Source organism: Netta rufina, assembly GCF_964035555.1.
Source record: "Netta rufina genome assembly, chromosome: 3".
In the NCBI taxonomy this organism is placed as follows: domain Eukaryota; kingdom Metazoa; phylum Chordata; class Aves; order Anseriformes; family Anatidae; genus Netta; species Netta rufina.
In genome coordinates, this window is record NC_140125.1 from 121,099,017 (window position 1) to 121,112,719 (window position 13,703).

Below are 13,703 nucleotides of genomic sequence, written 5' to 3' on the forward strand. Positions count from 1 at the left end.
TATACAGGGGCTGTAAGGACTTTTTTTGGTACTAGGATGGCTGCTAATGACTAAAAATGTGCGTTCATAATTTTAAAAAATTAAATCATTACCAAAAAAAAAAAAAAAAGGATTCCAAAATTGTTATTCCGGTTTCTCAGATAGCCCATTCTCAACCTTACCCTTTTACTTACACACATTTTAGACTGGCCTTGGATCTCTTTACAACCATGTACAGCACAACGTCAAGTAAAGGGTAAGAAAATCTGACAGATGATTTAAACTTAGAGCCATCTAGCCTCTGAACACTTCTGATGGTACGGCACACCGAGAGATCATGCATAAACAGCAGCACAAGCACATGGGGGAAAAAAAAAGAAAAAAAAAAAAAGGAAAAATGGGCAAATGAAGGGAGAAGGATTAATACTGATACCAAAAAAGAGGGGAAATAGAAGATGTGAAAATGATGGTAGCATTACGAAGTGTATACCAGTCTCACATGAGCTGTTACAGCATGTAACAAGAGCTATCCACCCCCTGCAGATGAAATATCAACAATGCAAAGACAAATAGGACACTGAGGTTGGGTGAATTCTGATGTATAAATGTTTAAATCTATAAATGTGTAAATCTACAAATGTGTAAAACTATAATGGTGAAAGAGCAAAAAAGCGTGCTATAGAGGAAATTAAAATCAAGATATCAGTAACACATACAAGATGGAAAGCCATGTGCAAATGCATCCTTCAGCGTTAGAAAAGAATTAGCTTCTAACTCTCACATGAGTGCAGAGGTATGAAGAGGTGGAAAATGGACGCCTGGAGTCCTGCAGACAGCGAGGAGCTGGCAGAGCGGATGGGTTCTGCTTTGTGTTTCAAACAACGTTAACCAGGAGCACCAGGCCAGACAGTCTTGTCTTTACCTTCCGTATTACTCAGGAATCCAGCAAAGGACTGCAGACTACAAGGTGGGCTGGCACCTACAAAAACAGTGTCAAGAAAATTTTAAATTACAAATATATACAGAAAGTTCCCTTTTCTTTACCTAGACCTGATCATAGACAATGAAGTCTGATGACAGTGGGGTACAACGTTAAGAGCGAGCCTCTCTTCAAGGAGGTACCTCAGGTTTCATCTGGAGAAATGAGGTTAAAAATTACTAAAGGATGTCATAAGACAAACAGCCAGGAAGAACATCACATTGAGGCCAGGCTGAGGAAAACATTTCAAAGCGTTTCAGAGCTCCGGGCTGGTGTCAAAGCCCTTAGACCTGGCACTCACCGTGTTCAGCCACAAAGCCACTGCCTGGCACGCGCAGCAAACTGGCAGTGCCCGCTGATATTGCTCTGGGATTCTATTTTTTGGTAAAGAATGAAGCAAAGAAATCTGAGAACGGGTTGGTGCGAGCCATCTGGAAGAAGACAAAACTCTGCACGGTCAACTCTCTGGGTGACTGAAAAAAATTATTTAAAGCTCAGTAACTGTAGAGACAATAAAAACCTACAGCATGAGCTAAAAATTACTCTTTGGCAAGTTTAAAATTTAGAATTTTTAATATAAATAATATAAATAAACGTTAACTAGTACATTTAAACATTTCTGTGCAGAACACCATGCACAGCCCTGATCAGCCATGACCATGGACAGGGAATTCGTCCTGGCACAGGCTCCAGGAAAGCTTCTCAGTCTGACCACGGGGACAGAGGATCTGCCACTGAGAGAACTGACACAAAATGGAGGCAGGTTTCTTGCTCTTCATAAACACATTAAAACAAACAAGCAGAAAATTGCTACTGGAACTAAAGAGCAATATTAGCATAGGATTGGTGTGGTCTGAAAAGGGAATTAGAATGAAAGCCAGGAAATGCTTTACAGCTACAAAAAAACAGGATTTTTGAACCATCTTCTGATAGATGGGCAGGTGCAAAATTTAACAGTTTTTAAACCTTGAAAACTTACAAAGTGGATTACAGGCATGGTGTCAGTGATATGAAGGAGCTGTTCTTGCTGATCCAAGAGATTATTTCCAGTTTGACGTTTCTAATCACCAAATGAAAGCTGTGCAGTATGTCAGATTTGGTGATGGCACATGAAGGAGGGTCCAACTCATCCAGTGATGCAATGTGCTGCTGTCGAATCTCCCCGTACCAACATCCTTCATACCCAGAGGAAACAAGCAGTGAACTCAGGCAAGCAATGTCCGAGATTAATTTAATGCTTCTTCTCTTTGATATGCCACCAAGAGCTCCAATTGTAGCAGCAGTTTCTGAAAAATGAAAGTCTCTCCTTGTGAGACCTGAACTGAGATTTTTTTTTTCACATGATTTCACCATTGTCTCTACCATGAGCTGAAAAGAACGAGCTCCTTGGTTTGCTCTTCTTGCACAGGGCTGTTGTTGGCCAGGCGAGCTGTCCTTATCTCAGCCCACGAGTTCTTGCCCTTTTACCTTCCCTGTTCTGTCCCCCAGCCCACCTGGGGTGGTGGTGGGGGGGAGCAAGTGGCTGGGCGGTGCCGAACTGCTCTGCACTCTGAATTCTATGAATTTTGCCACTTTGCTAAGAAAGCAACAGTTGTAAAAGGCAAAGAACATAAAAGATCATGCCTTTCCCCACCCCCACTCCAATTTTTGCCATATTTTGCACAATTTATCTTTGAGAAAACATTTGCCCTTGGGATGACTCTGGTTTGAGTTTGCTGCCTCAGCACTGGGGGAGATTTCACTGCTGATGACTCAGTGCTGGCGCGGGCAGGCCAGGCTCTGTGCCGCCCCCTCTTCTTGATTCTTTGTGGTTCTTTTAGACAGAATCCTTAATACTCTTGTGTTGTTGAGAAAAACCACAAAGGAGACAAATACAGCCTGTTGAAAATATTTCTTTTTACTTTAGAAAAATGGAAAACATGTCATTTACATTGATATGCAACTTTACGACCGATGTTGCAAATCCTTCACTTCTCCATACAAAGCTTAACCAACTCCAATGTTGTTTTTTCTGCTTTCATTTCTTCTTCACTGCTACTAAATTTGGTTTAGCCCTTTCCCATCAAACTTACTGAAAATCTGCTATCTTGCCTGAAGTTGGTCCAAAACACAGCTTTTTACATGTGTAGAAACTGAGTGGAGTAGGCCTAGCAGGTATTTTTTTTTTTTTTTTTTTTTTTAAATTCCGTTCAGTTCTGCTTGGTTAGTGATAAAAACTAAACCAAAAGGCTGAATCTCTGCTGAAGGTCCGGAATGTGGAGACTTGTAAACTGATGTTATGGCTACGTTCCACACCGTGCCGGGCGCTGAATGCAAGCAATGCGGTGCTGAGGTACGTGATATTCCCATTCCCCCTCAGAGCTGTGCCCAGCAGTTTTTTACACAAATACTGGGAAAACGACGGTAGCAGCAGGCAGCAGAGGCAGCACAGGCAGCACGTGTATGTACAGTGCACAGCACAAAGGGGGACAGGCAGGTGGTGGTGCTGTGTAAGGTGATGGAGGAGTTATTTCAGACAAACATCACACTTGCGAAAAAGGAAAATATAATACCAGGATGCCTAAAGAGAAATACTATTTGTAAGTCATGCGAAGGTGTTATTTACCGTATACAGTACCAGGATGGCACTGAGTTGGAGTATTGCATCTTGTTTTGGGAACTGAAGCTGAAGGATGAGTGGGCCAACTGGGCAGGAGTCCAGAGAAGAGCAGCTGAATGCTTCTGCACAGAAAACATGCCCTGTGAGCAGGGCTGCTGTTTGACTGCAGGAAGAGAAAGCCTGAGGAATATCACAGCCATCCAGAAATAACTGTGAAGAGGAAGGGAGTCGTTGCTCAATACCCTGTGGAGGAAGGACAGAGAATAGCACAGATCTAACTTGCTAGTGGTAAGGATAATTTCATGCTGAAACATATTACCAAGGAAGATTGCGAATTTTCCATCACCAGAAGTTTTTGCAGCCAGGTTAAACAAGCACGTGTTAGGAAAGAGGCCCATTCAAGACTCAATTTCTGTGCACCAAGAACACTACATTCCACACAAGCATGATGTTTTTCTAAAATAGAACAATAACAAAGAATGTTATAAACCTTCTACATCTACAGTCATCTCACTTAGGGTTTGCTTTTGTTCCTCTTAACATCTTTGTGACAGCCCCAAAATGTAAATTCACTCTTGTGCTCATATCTGAGGTGACATCGTCTGAGGTTTCCTTTTATTTTCGTGTTTTGTTCACAACTGGATGAAATGACATATGATGACACTGAAGCTGAGGATCTCAACAAGAAGGAAAGTATTTCCTATGCCAAATTTCCTGTTATTTTTAAACCGGTACCACTGCTCTGGAATGCTAAGTACATTCTTCTGACAGAAACTTCTGTCAGAATTGTGTCATCAAAGCAGACGCCTACAGAAGAATGTCTCTTCTGCTTTTTTGTGGAGCCATTTCTGCATCCAAAAGAGGAACACCGTGGGCTTGTAAAAGCTGTTTGATATTACCAGCTCCAATCCACTTGTTCATCATTTAAAGAAAATGATATTTTGAAATAAGAGGTATTTATAATATTTTATTCTCTCGATGCACACATCTATTGCCCATAAATACAGGGAGAATTTGTGTGTATGCAAACTGAAGGGAGAATCCATTCCTCTGTACGCAGGCATTTTAAAGCTGTGACAGTGGGAAGCAGCAGAAAATGACAGTGTGGGGTTTCTTCATGTTTCTCTCTCGAATGTGGCATTCGCTGTCTCTCACAAATTCTGACAAGGAAGTTAGTACGCAGAGGTGAGATGAACAGGATCTCCAAATACTCGTTATCCCTTAACAACTAAGCAGCAGCAAGACAATAAAGCAATTTACTGTAAAATGTAGATTTTCAGCTGCTGATGATCAAAATGTTACAAATTTATTTTAACATGATTTTTTGCAATTGAAAAAACCTGATAACAATCCTGTATTACTTTCTCATTTCTTTATGGCCTGTTCTCATTCAGTGGTTTCTTTCATAGCCACACAGAGTGTTTCTTGGACAACAAAGTCTAAATTCTACATAATACACAGCGCTGTGGAAGCAACAAACAAACCTCAAGCTGAAGCACCAAGCTCAGCTATTGTACTGTTTTCTGCACACTTTTAGTGTAGCTTTTGTCCCTTCATGTCAGGTCCCTGTTGGTGCCCAGTATTTCTTCTTAAATGCTTCAGGGGACTGAATGTAGCACCGCACAATGCAGTTTTACAGAGCACTCCAATCAATGCACACAGATGATGTTGAAACTCAACACAGCAAATAATATATATATATATATATATATATATATATATATATATATATATGTATCTACTGATTTGGGTTACCTTAACTCAGGAAGCCATCACTATACCTGCTGCACTCCTTTAGCAATTGTTACCCATAAGGGTGAGGCCGTGGAATTCACTCACTGCTGATTCTATGCCAGAAACACAAGATAAGATTACTTTATCTCACTGTTGCCATTTCACAATTAGATGTCTAGATCTGAGCAAGTTATGATTTCCCTTACAGGCAATGCAGACAAAGGGAATTCAGAGGGCAATTCCTGCCACCATAAGACAGGTGTTTACTGCAGGTCACATAACTGCCATCTGAAAGCTAATTAAGTGAATAGGTACAATGGTCTCATGGTGCCCAGATCAGACTAATTTATCTCATTTTTAGATTTCTCAGATTAGATGACAAGAACTCTGCTCAGGGGCTAGATTCACAAAGATACAGCTGTTTAAATGTCTCTTTATTCACAAAAGTACAACATGGGGACACTATTAACACTCATAAAACCTCTATCTAACCCTGCAGGTGGTTAAATTTCTATCTTATATAATGGAGTAATTCTCTTGTCTTTCTAATCCAAGTTAGAAAGTGGCTCCTGGGCCCCAGGCCAAGCAGAGGAAAATGCTTTCTGTCCATATTTTCCTACGCCTAGGATCCCACACCATCAGCAAACCAGCTGGGAGCACGACAGCTGTTGCTTTAGCCTTTGTACCTCCCTAACATAAGCCTCTCTTGTGTACACCATTAATGCTCTCAGCTCATTTTCTCGAGCCTACAGCAGTGTGAACATCACAGGGAAATACTGTCACTGTGCACCTTCTGCTGCTGTTTTTCTTGAGCTGCCCAAGTGTCCCGTGTACGACTGCAGTGGTTCATCCTTTTCTTTTTCCTGGCATGGCTTGGAGAGGCTGCGGCCTACAATGGAGCAACACTGCCAGATGGACGTCAGCATCTCAGAGGAAATCATACTGCAAGGCCACCAGGGAATGCAAGGAGTCTTGTGCAAAGCCCAGCCATTAATCTTCCCTCACAGACAGTGAGGCTGGTTTGGGCCACAGCCCAGGCTTGGTTTCCCTTCTGTTGAGGCGAAGTTTTAGGCCAAGGGACTAACTACACACTAGTGTGACTGTATTGCCCTGTCTACACTGAGCAATGCTTCAGGAGGGAAGAGAGCGATGTCTTACACCTCCACCAGGAGCTGCTGCCCGCTCAGGAGGCCTGAGGGAGCCTGCCTGTGTCAGGAGGAGCCCATTCCCAGCTATGCCACGGTGACCAGGGCATGTTCCTGAGGACTGGGCAAAAGCAAACCTCACTTCTATTATCAAGAAAGGCAAGAGAGATTCAGCTTCACCTCAGTCCCTGGGAAAGTGGTATCTGGAAGCCATTCTTAAACACAGGAAAGGCAAAAAGGTGATTAGGAGTGGTCAGTGAAGAAAAAATCAAGCATGACCAACCTTGCAGCCTTCTACGGTGAAATGACCAAGCTGATAGCCATCTGAGATAAGAAAAGGCCAGCGGATGTTTACTTTGACTTTAGCACAGCTCCTCAAAGTGTCTCCCATGACATACTCCAAATACAAAGTGTACACAGTGAGGTGGACTGAGTGCTGGCTCAACGGGTAATGGTCAGTGCCCCAAGTCTGGCTGGGGACCAGTCACTAGGGGTGTTCCCAGGGGCTTAGACAGGGTCCAGATGTTTATCACCTTCATTAACCATCTAGATGATAGGACAGTGAAATCCCTCAGCAAGTTTGCAGTGGATACAAAGCTGGAAGGAGTGGTTGATCCTCAGATGGTTGTGATGCAGTTTAGAGGGGCCTCAAAAGGCTGGAGATGGGCAGGGCAGAACCTCTTCAAGTTCAAGGGGAATGCCAAGTCCTGCACTGTGAACAACTCCACATACCAGTACAAACTGGTGGACAACTGGCTAGAAAACAAGCTGGCAAAGGACTGGTGGCCAGCAACGTGCTCTCAAGGCAAAGAAGGTCAGCACCATCCTGGGATTCATTAAGCAGTGTCACCAGCAGCCTCGGGGAGGCAATCCTTTCCCTCTTGTCTGCACCAGTGAGATCACTGCTGGCATACTGTGTTCAGCTCTGGGTTCCCCAGTACAAGAGAGACTTACTGGAGTCAGTCCAGTGAAAAGCCACAAAGACAAATGAAGGCACTGGAACACCTGTGATGCAAGGGAAGATTACAATCGCTGCACTGCACACCCTGCAAAAAGCCTCAGGTAAGCCTTTCTGTATCAAATGAATTCAGCAGCTGCTTCTACACCAACACCCAAAGGTTGTTCACTGGTGTGAGAGCACACGGCACAGAACTGAAAGCCTGCAGGCTGCAAAAAGGTGATTCTATCCCAAATGCCTACCTGGAATGGCCCCTACCCCTTGCAGGATTGCCAGAATTGCCTGGAAGTTGTTTGGGACAGTACTGATTGGTCTGAAGCTTAGATGTACGCCAAAATATATTGGTCCCGTAACTGTTCCAGCAGTTAACAGTACAATCACATTCCAGTGCCAATGCCTATATCCTGCTGCTACCTAATTTACCAGCGTAGATGCAGCCAGCAGAAACAACCCTTCGTATCTCCTCTGCCCGATCTGGTTCCACTGCTGCCAGCGGGCCTAACTCCAGGATTCAGGAAAAAAACACATGTACTATCGTGCACATATATAGCTCACAATAAACATTAACGCAGCACCAGCTAGAATGTCTACGCGGTGCTGTTTTCTCTCATCTTTTTATCCCGTCGTGACCGAGTATTTCCCTCCCACGCATGCAATGTTAGCGGTCCCTCCTCGCCGCGCACCAAGACTCCTGTTCCTTTCCCGCAGGCACAGAGAAAGAACATTTTGCAGAAGGCGCCGTGGCATTTCCACGCTGGGAGGCTGAGCAGCGGGAGGGAGGCTGCACGCGCTGCCGTGAATGTGAGGGGGCTGCTGTGTGCTGTGAGGTGACAGAGCTGGGCCAGGCTGCCCCAAAGGCTGTGCAGCCTCCTCTGGGGATACCCAAACCCCTGGGATCTCGGGGTGACCCTGCTGGGCAGGGGTGGGCTAGGGATCTCCAGAGCTCCCTGCCAACCCTGGCAACAGAGCTTAGTGATATGGTTTAGTGGAGGAGTTGGTAGTGTTAGCTCAGAGATTGGTCTGGTTGATCTTGGAGGGCTCTTCCAACCTAGATGATTCTAAATATGCTTCACTGGGTTAAACTGGGCTGCACTGGGCTAAATTGGACCTGTTATACTGGGCTGGGCTGCTCAGCCCTAAATTGGGCTGCAGTGGGCTGTACTGAGCAAAAAATGTGCTAAACTGGGCTCTGCTGGTTCAAACGGGCAACACGGGGCTAAACTGGGCTAATTGGCACTGTGCTGGGCTGCACTGGGCTAAGTTGAGCTAAACTGGGTTCCAATGGGGTAAACTAGGCTAAACTGGGTTAAACTGGACTGCATGGGGCTAAATTGGGCTGCACTGGGCTAAATTGGACCTGTTATACTGGGTTGGGCTGCACAGGCCTAAGTGGGGCTGCAGTGGGCTGTACTGGGCTAAACTGGGCAGCACTGGAGCACTGTGCCCAGCTGTGGGCTCCCCAGCCCCAGGGGCACACGGAGCTGCTGGGGCTCATCCAGGGGGGCTGCGGAGGTGCTGAGGGGCCTGGAGCAGCCGCAGCACGAGGCCGGGGGCCGGGCAGCCTGGAGAGGGGATCCCGAGGGGAACCAGAGACCCCCAGAGCCCCCCGCCAGCCCCGGCGCTCGGTGGCTCCGTGACAAGAGCGGCCGGGGCCCTGCCGCCCCGTCACCGCCCACCCGCCTGACTGACTGCACTGACCGCCCCCCCCCCACACACACACTGCGCATGCGCGGGGTCGCTGCGCCCCGCGGGGCCGCTCAAAGCAGCCGCTCCGCGAGCCCGCGGCGGGCGCGCGCAGCCCCGGCACCTGATTGGCTGAGGGGCAGGTGGGGGACGCGCGGGGCGAGCGCACGCACGTCCGCCGCCGGCGCGGCGTCCCGCCTCCTGATTGGCTCCCGGCCGGCGTTTCGCGGTAGAGGGAGTGGGGCGGGGCTTGCGGACCTGCCCTCCGATTGGCGGAGGGGGAGGAGGGCGCGGGCTGCGATTGGCGGCGGCGCGCGCGGCCCTGCGGAGGCGTGCCGCGATTGGCTGGGCGCCGCGCGGCGGCCGGGGAGCGCTGGAGCGGGGAGGCTGAGGCGGGCGGGCGGCCCCGGGAGGTGCGTGAGGGGCCGGGGGGGGGGCGGGGAGCGGGGCCCGAGCCCTGCCCGGGGCCGGCCGCAGCCCCCGGAGCCCCCCGGGACCCTCGCCTCAGGCCCGGCGGTGCAGGGGAGCTCGGTTTTTCCTGCTCAGGGCTGGAGCTGGGGGGTCCGTGTGGGTCCTGCTGGGGGTCGGGGGGGTGCGGAGGCTCCGCGGGTGCGTTTGGGCCGCCAACGGCTTCACCTCAGGGGGGTCCGGACCGTCAGCGGCTGGGTTGGTGACTCCTGGCTTTGTGAAGAAGTTGAGTGTTGAAAAAAAGCCTGACTTTTTCACAGAACTTTCTTTTTTTTTTTTTTTTTTTTTTTTTTTTTTTTTTTTTTTTAGGTTGTCCGTAAATGTTCGAAGAAGGAGCTGAGCCCAGGAAAGCGAGAGTTGCCCTGAGAGACTTCTCCACGTAACTCAGGTGTGTGACGGGTCGGGGCTGACCTACGGCATCGAGCACAGAACCTGATGTGAGGTAGCTGTGGTGCCTGCTCATTCACACTCAAAAATACCAAAGTTTTTCACTTATGACAGGCTTCTGGTGTGAATGAGGGGTTTCTGAGGGGTCACTGACATGCGTGAATGTTTCCATATGAGATGCTATGCTGTGGTTTAAACAAAAAGGCAGTTACGTTGCTTGTGCAACGGATCCCATAGCTGGGGAAGATGAAACTTAATAAATGTTCTGTGAAGACCTAGGAGAATCTCTGTAGTATGGAGAACACCAGCGTAGCAGTGCCTTCGCCTTTCAGAGGGGACTGGTGAGCTGCCCAGGATGGTCTGGGTGGCACAAGTGTACTTTGAGAGCTGTGTCTGTGCTGCTGGAGGAGGCACGTCTGATAGCATCTGAGCTGTTAAGAGTTTGCTCAATAGCTGTGCGTTGCTGCCCTTTAAAAGTATTTTGAACTTTCAGTTTTCGTTTCTTATTCAGGTTCCTGAAATTGACACTGTACTGTGTGAGCTTCCACGTTCTGAGGCGCCGTCTGTTGCGGCTGCTCAGGCAAAGCATTCTATGTGCCTGGTTCAAAAAGATCAAATCCTCAATACAGGTTGCAAAATTTGAGAAATTGGCCTGAATAATTGTGTTTTATTTTACTCTTTTATTTTCTTGGGAAGTGTATGTGGTCCTATATTGCTAAATGATATTATAAAGTGCACTTGAAGAAATGGAGGTAACCTAAAAGCAGCAGTTTAAGACAACTGTTTTCTGTTTCCTCTTTTCGAAAGGATATTTTAGATGAGCAGAGAATTTGGATAAAAGGGCGAAATGTTACTGACAAGCCTTCCTTTTAAGGGAAGCTGGAAAGAGGAGAGCTAATCACTATAGGCAGGGTAGCGCAGTTCAAGCAGTGACCTCTCATCAGAACGAGTATTTTGCAGAGGCAATCCATGGTCTGTGCTGCAGTCTGCCCGAAGTTATTTTCCAGACTGTTCGGCTCATGTCATGAGCAAAATCCTTTCTGTGACCCTTGAAGTCTTGCTGTACTTTCACCTGTCCAGGGTGCTGCTCCAGAGCCAGCTTTCCCAGGTGGTTGGGTCGTTGCTTTGGCTGTGTTGCCCCATTTAAATCTTCCTTGGGTGTCTGCTTCTTGTCATACGCAGGACTTTTGTCTTCGTTGTGTGGCTGCTCGATGATATACTCCCAGTCTGCAGCTGAGCTCTCCTTCATGACCAGGAAGGGAACTTCCTTTCCAGGTGCTTGGGACTTTTTTTGCCAGGTTTTGTCACCTGCTTGTTGTGATCTCACAGTCAGGAGGACAGACCCAGCAGGTCTCTGTGTAAGAACCGTGTGGCCCCCATTTACCGATGTCCATTAAAGTTCTTTGCAGGGAATACAGAAGCCACGATTGCATCTAGGCTGCTGTGGGCAGGTCAGCATCATCTCAAACTGTTCATTTGCAGCGGGCTGTCTCCTGCCTTAGGCTGTAGGGTGTTAGAACGGTGAACTCCTTGTATATTGTCTGTGCTGCAGCCAGTGTGTTCAGACTTCTCATTTATCACAGAGTGTAAACATTTCAATAATGATAGAAATTAACGTTAAGTGCTGAATGGTATAGAAAACTTATGAAGAAGCCGTGATGCAAAAAGAAGGGCTTTTGCAGTATCATGAAGAGTTGATAAACATTGAAAAATTATGCTTTTTAATTATATTACCCACTTAGGACCTCAGGGTGGCATTACGAGTACCAACTTAGAATTTCTGCTAACTATGGTCTTCCGTTACGTGCTGCATGTTGTGGAAGTATATTGACAGCTTTTGGAAAGGGAGAGAGTGTCAAGTCTTGAAGTGTAAACCAATGGCTTGAGGAGCAGTTGGCATCATTACACATGAACCACGGTGCACGTGGGCGCAGTACGTTCAGTCTGTGTACCTCAGAGAGTCTGCCTTCATGCAGCTGGTCATTTACAAGCTTTTCTGGGACCTAAATGATGCTTTTCTAGTAAAGCTCCTTGCATATAATTCCCTATAACTTTTAAAAGGAAAGGTAACTAATTTAGGTTGGGTATTAGGGGAAGTTCCTTCACTGCAGAGGTTGTGCAGCACGGGAACAAGTCGCCCAGGGAAGTGGTTGAGTCACCGTCCCTGGAGGTCTTCAAGAAACGTGTAGATATAGAACAAAGTAGAATGGACTTGAGTATTAGGTTACAGGTTGGACTAAATGATCTTTTCTAGGGGTCTTTTCCATCCAGAATGGTTCTGTGATTCTGTAGTTCTCTTACTACAGGCTGCCGTGTCTGTGCCATTGTGATCACCGAATAGAAACGGGGGCTACTTCCCTGTAGGCACGGAGGGCTGGTTCTCAGACTTCCACTCTGAGCACAGCCTGGTTCTCCTGCTATTATCGCTGCTAATTTTTTTATCATCTCTGTGGTTTCAGGATTATGCTATTTGGTGATAAGGATTTGAGTTCGTAACATTTGTATTAAGTTAATATTTCATTTTTTTTTCCTGGAGCGCTAAGGAAAAGAAACCATGATTGTACAGCGTGTTTGATGTAGTGTTTAAACAGGTTTCTACTGATAAACTGTGGCTAAACTTAAATAGTTTCATGGATATTTTCCAGTCCCGTGGACTTTCAAGGCTTACCAGAAAGAACAAAAGTATTCTAACTTCTCAGCTGTGCTGAAGTAATACAGATCTATAAAAGAATACTTACACCAAGGAAGATTTTAGGTGACCTAAATATGGAAGGCATAGTAAGAGACTTTAGAATGCAGTATCAGTTGTGGAATTTTATTTGGCCAATTTTATCTGTTTGAAAACGAGTGGAATTACAATAGCAGATACTTAAACTTTTTGAAATTGAGATATACATATGCAATGTGTGCTGTAGTTATGAAACACTTGAAGTTATACCAGCTATACTGTAAGCATTGACTGTGAATGCAACATTTTTTTTAAGTCTTTATCTGTCTTGCTGCTTTCAAGTGCTGCTTTTTATTTCATTTATGAGGTGGAGGGATGAAGGAGGTTTGTCATAAAGCGAACGGGGGGAAGCTTAGTCCCTATCTTATATTTTCCAAAACAGAAACAGTGACATAGCTGAGAGATAAAAGCTCTTAGTTTTTTAGAAGTGAGGGGTAAGAAATGTTGGTGACGTAGAGTTTTACTTGCCTTATTTTATTCCTCCTTTCTTAAAGAAGAATCTTCATTTCTGTTCAAAGTTGGTCAGATTCTGGGGATGTTGAATCATAGGTGATTGAAACAGGATCTAACAGTTCTTTTGCATGTTACAGACACGTACGTCAGAGCAGAAATAGAAGAGCACATAGTGCTGAATATTAAGGACCAAAAATTCTAGAAGGAAATTCTTGAATATAGTCTACGTGAGGAGTTGGATGGAGGCAGGGAAGCAAGGGAAGTCTCCAGTTCTGCTCCAGTGTATTCTGGCTTAATGCATGGGGGTCAACTTTTAACACCTGAATAGACTATGAGGAGAAACCTCAGGCAGCAGTAAATGTTAAAACTTGGCTGGGCAGCAACAGCAGTTAACATACTGTGAACCTGCAGGTGTGTAGCAGAGCGGACAGCAAAGTATGTGGAAGCAGATGTGCTGTGAAGTATGCACATTAAAATGTTTCTCGTCCTGGTCACCTAATGTATGTGGCTAAAAAACTATTTATTTTTAAAATAACGTGGAATTTGAGCAAGCCTGCATATCTTGAGAGGCCCAACAGGGAGTGCTGAAT

The 13,703-nt window shown here is 46.1% G+C and overlaps 1 protein-coding gene across 1 annotated transcript in view; it reads left to right on the top strand.

Annotated features, from left to right (window-relative positions):
- Positions 1-9,440: 9,440 nt before the first annotated feature.
- DTNB (dystrobrevin beta) overlaps positions 9,441-13,703 on the top strand; it is a 192,626-nt gene continuing 188,363 nt past the window's right edge. The window contains exons 1-2 of the mRNA XM_084285383.1: positions 9,441-9,490; positions 9,855-9,933. The gene's annotated coding sequence lies outside the window, so the exon portion shown is untranslated. The remainder of the gene's footprint in view (positions 9,491-9,854; positions 9,934-13,703) is intronic.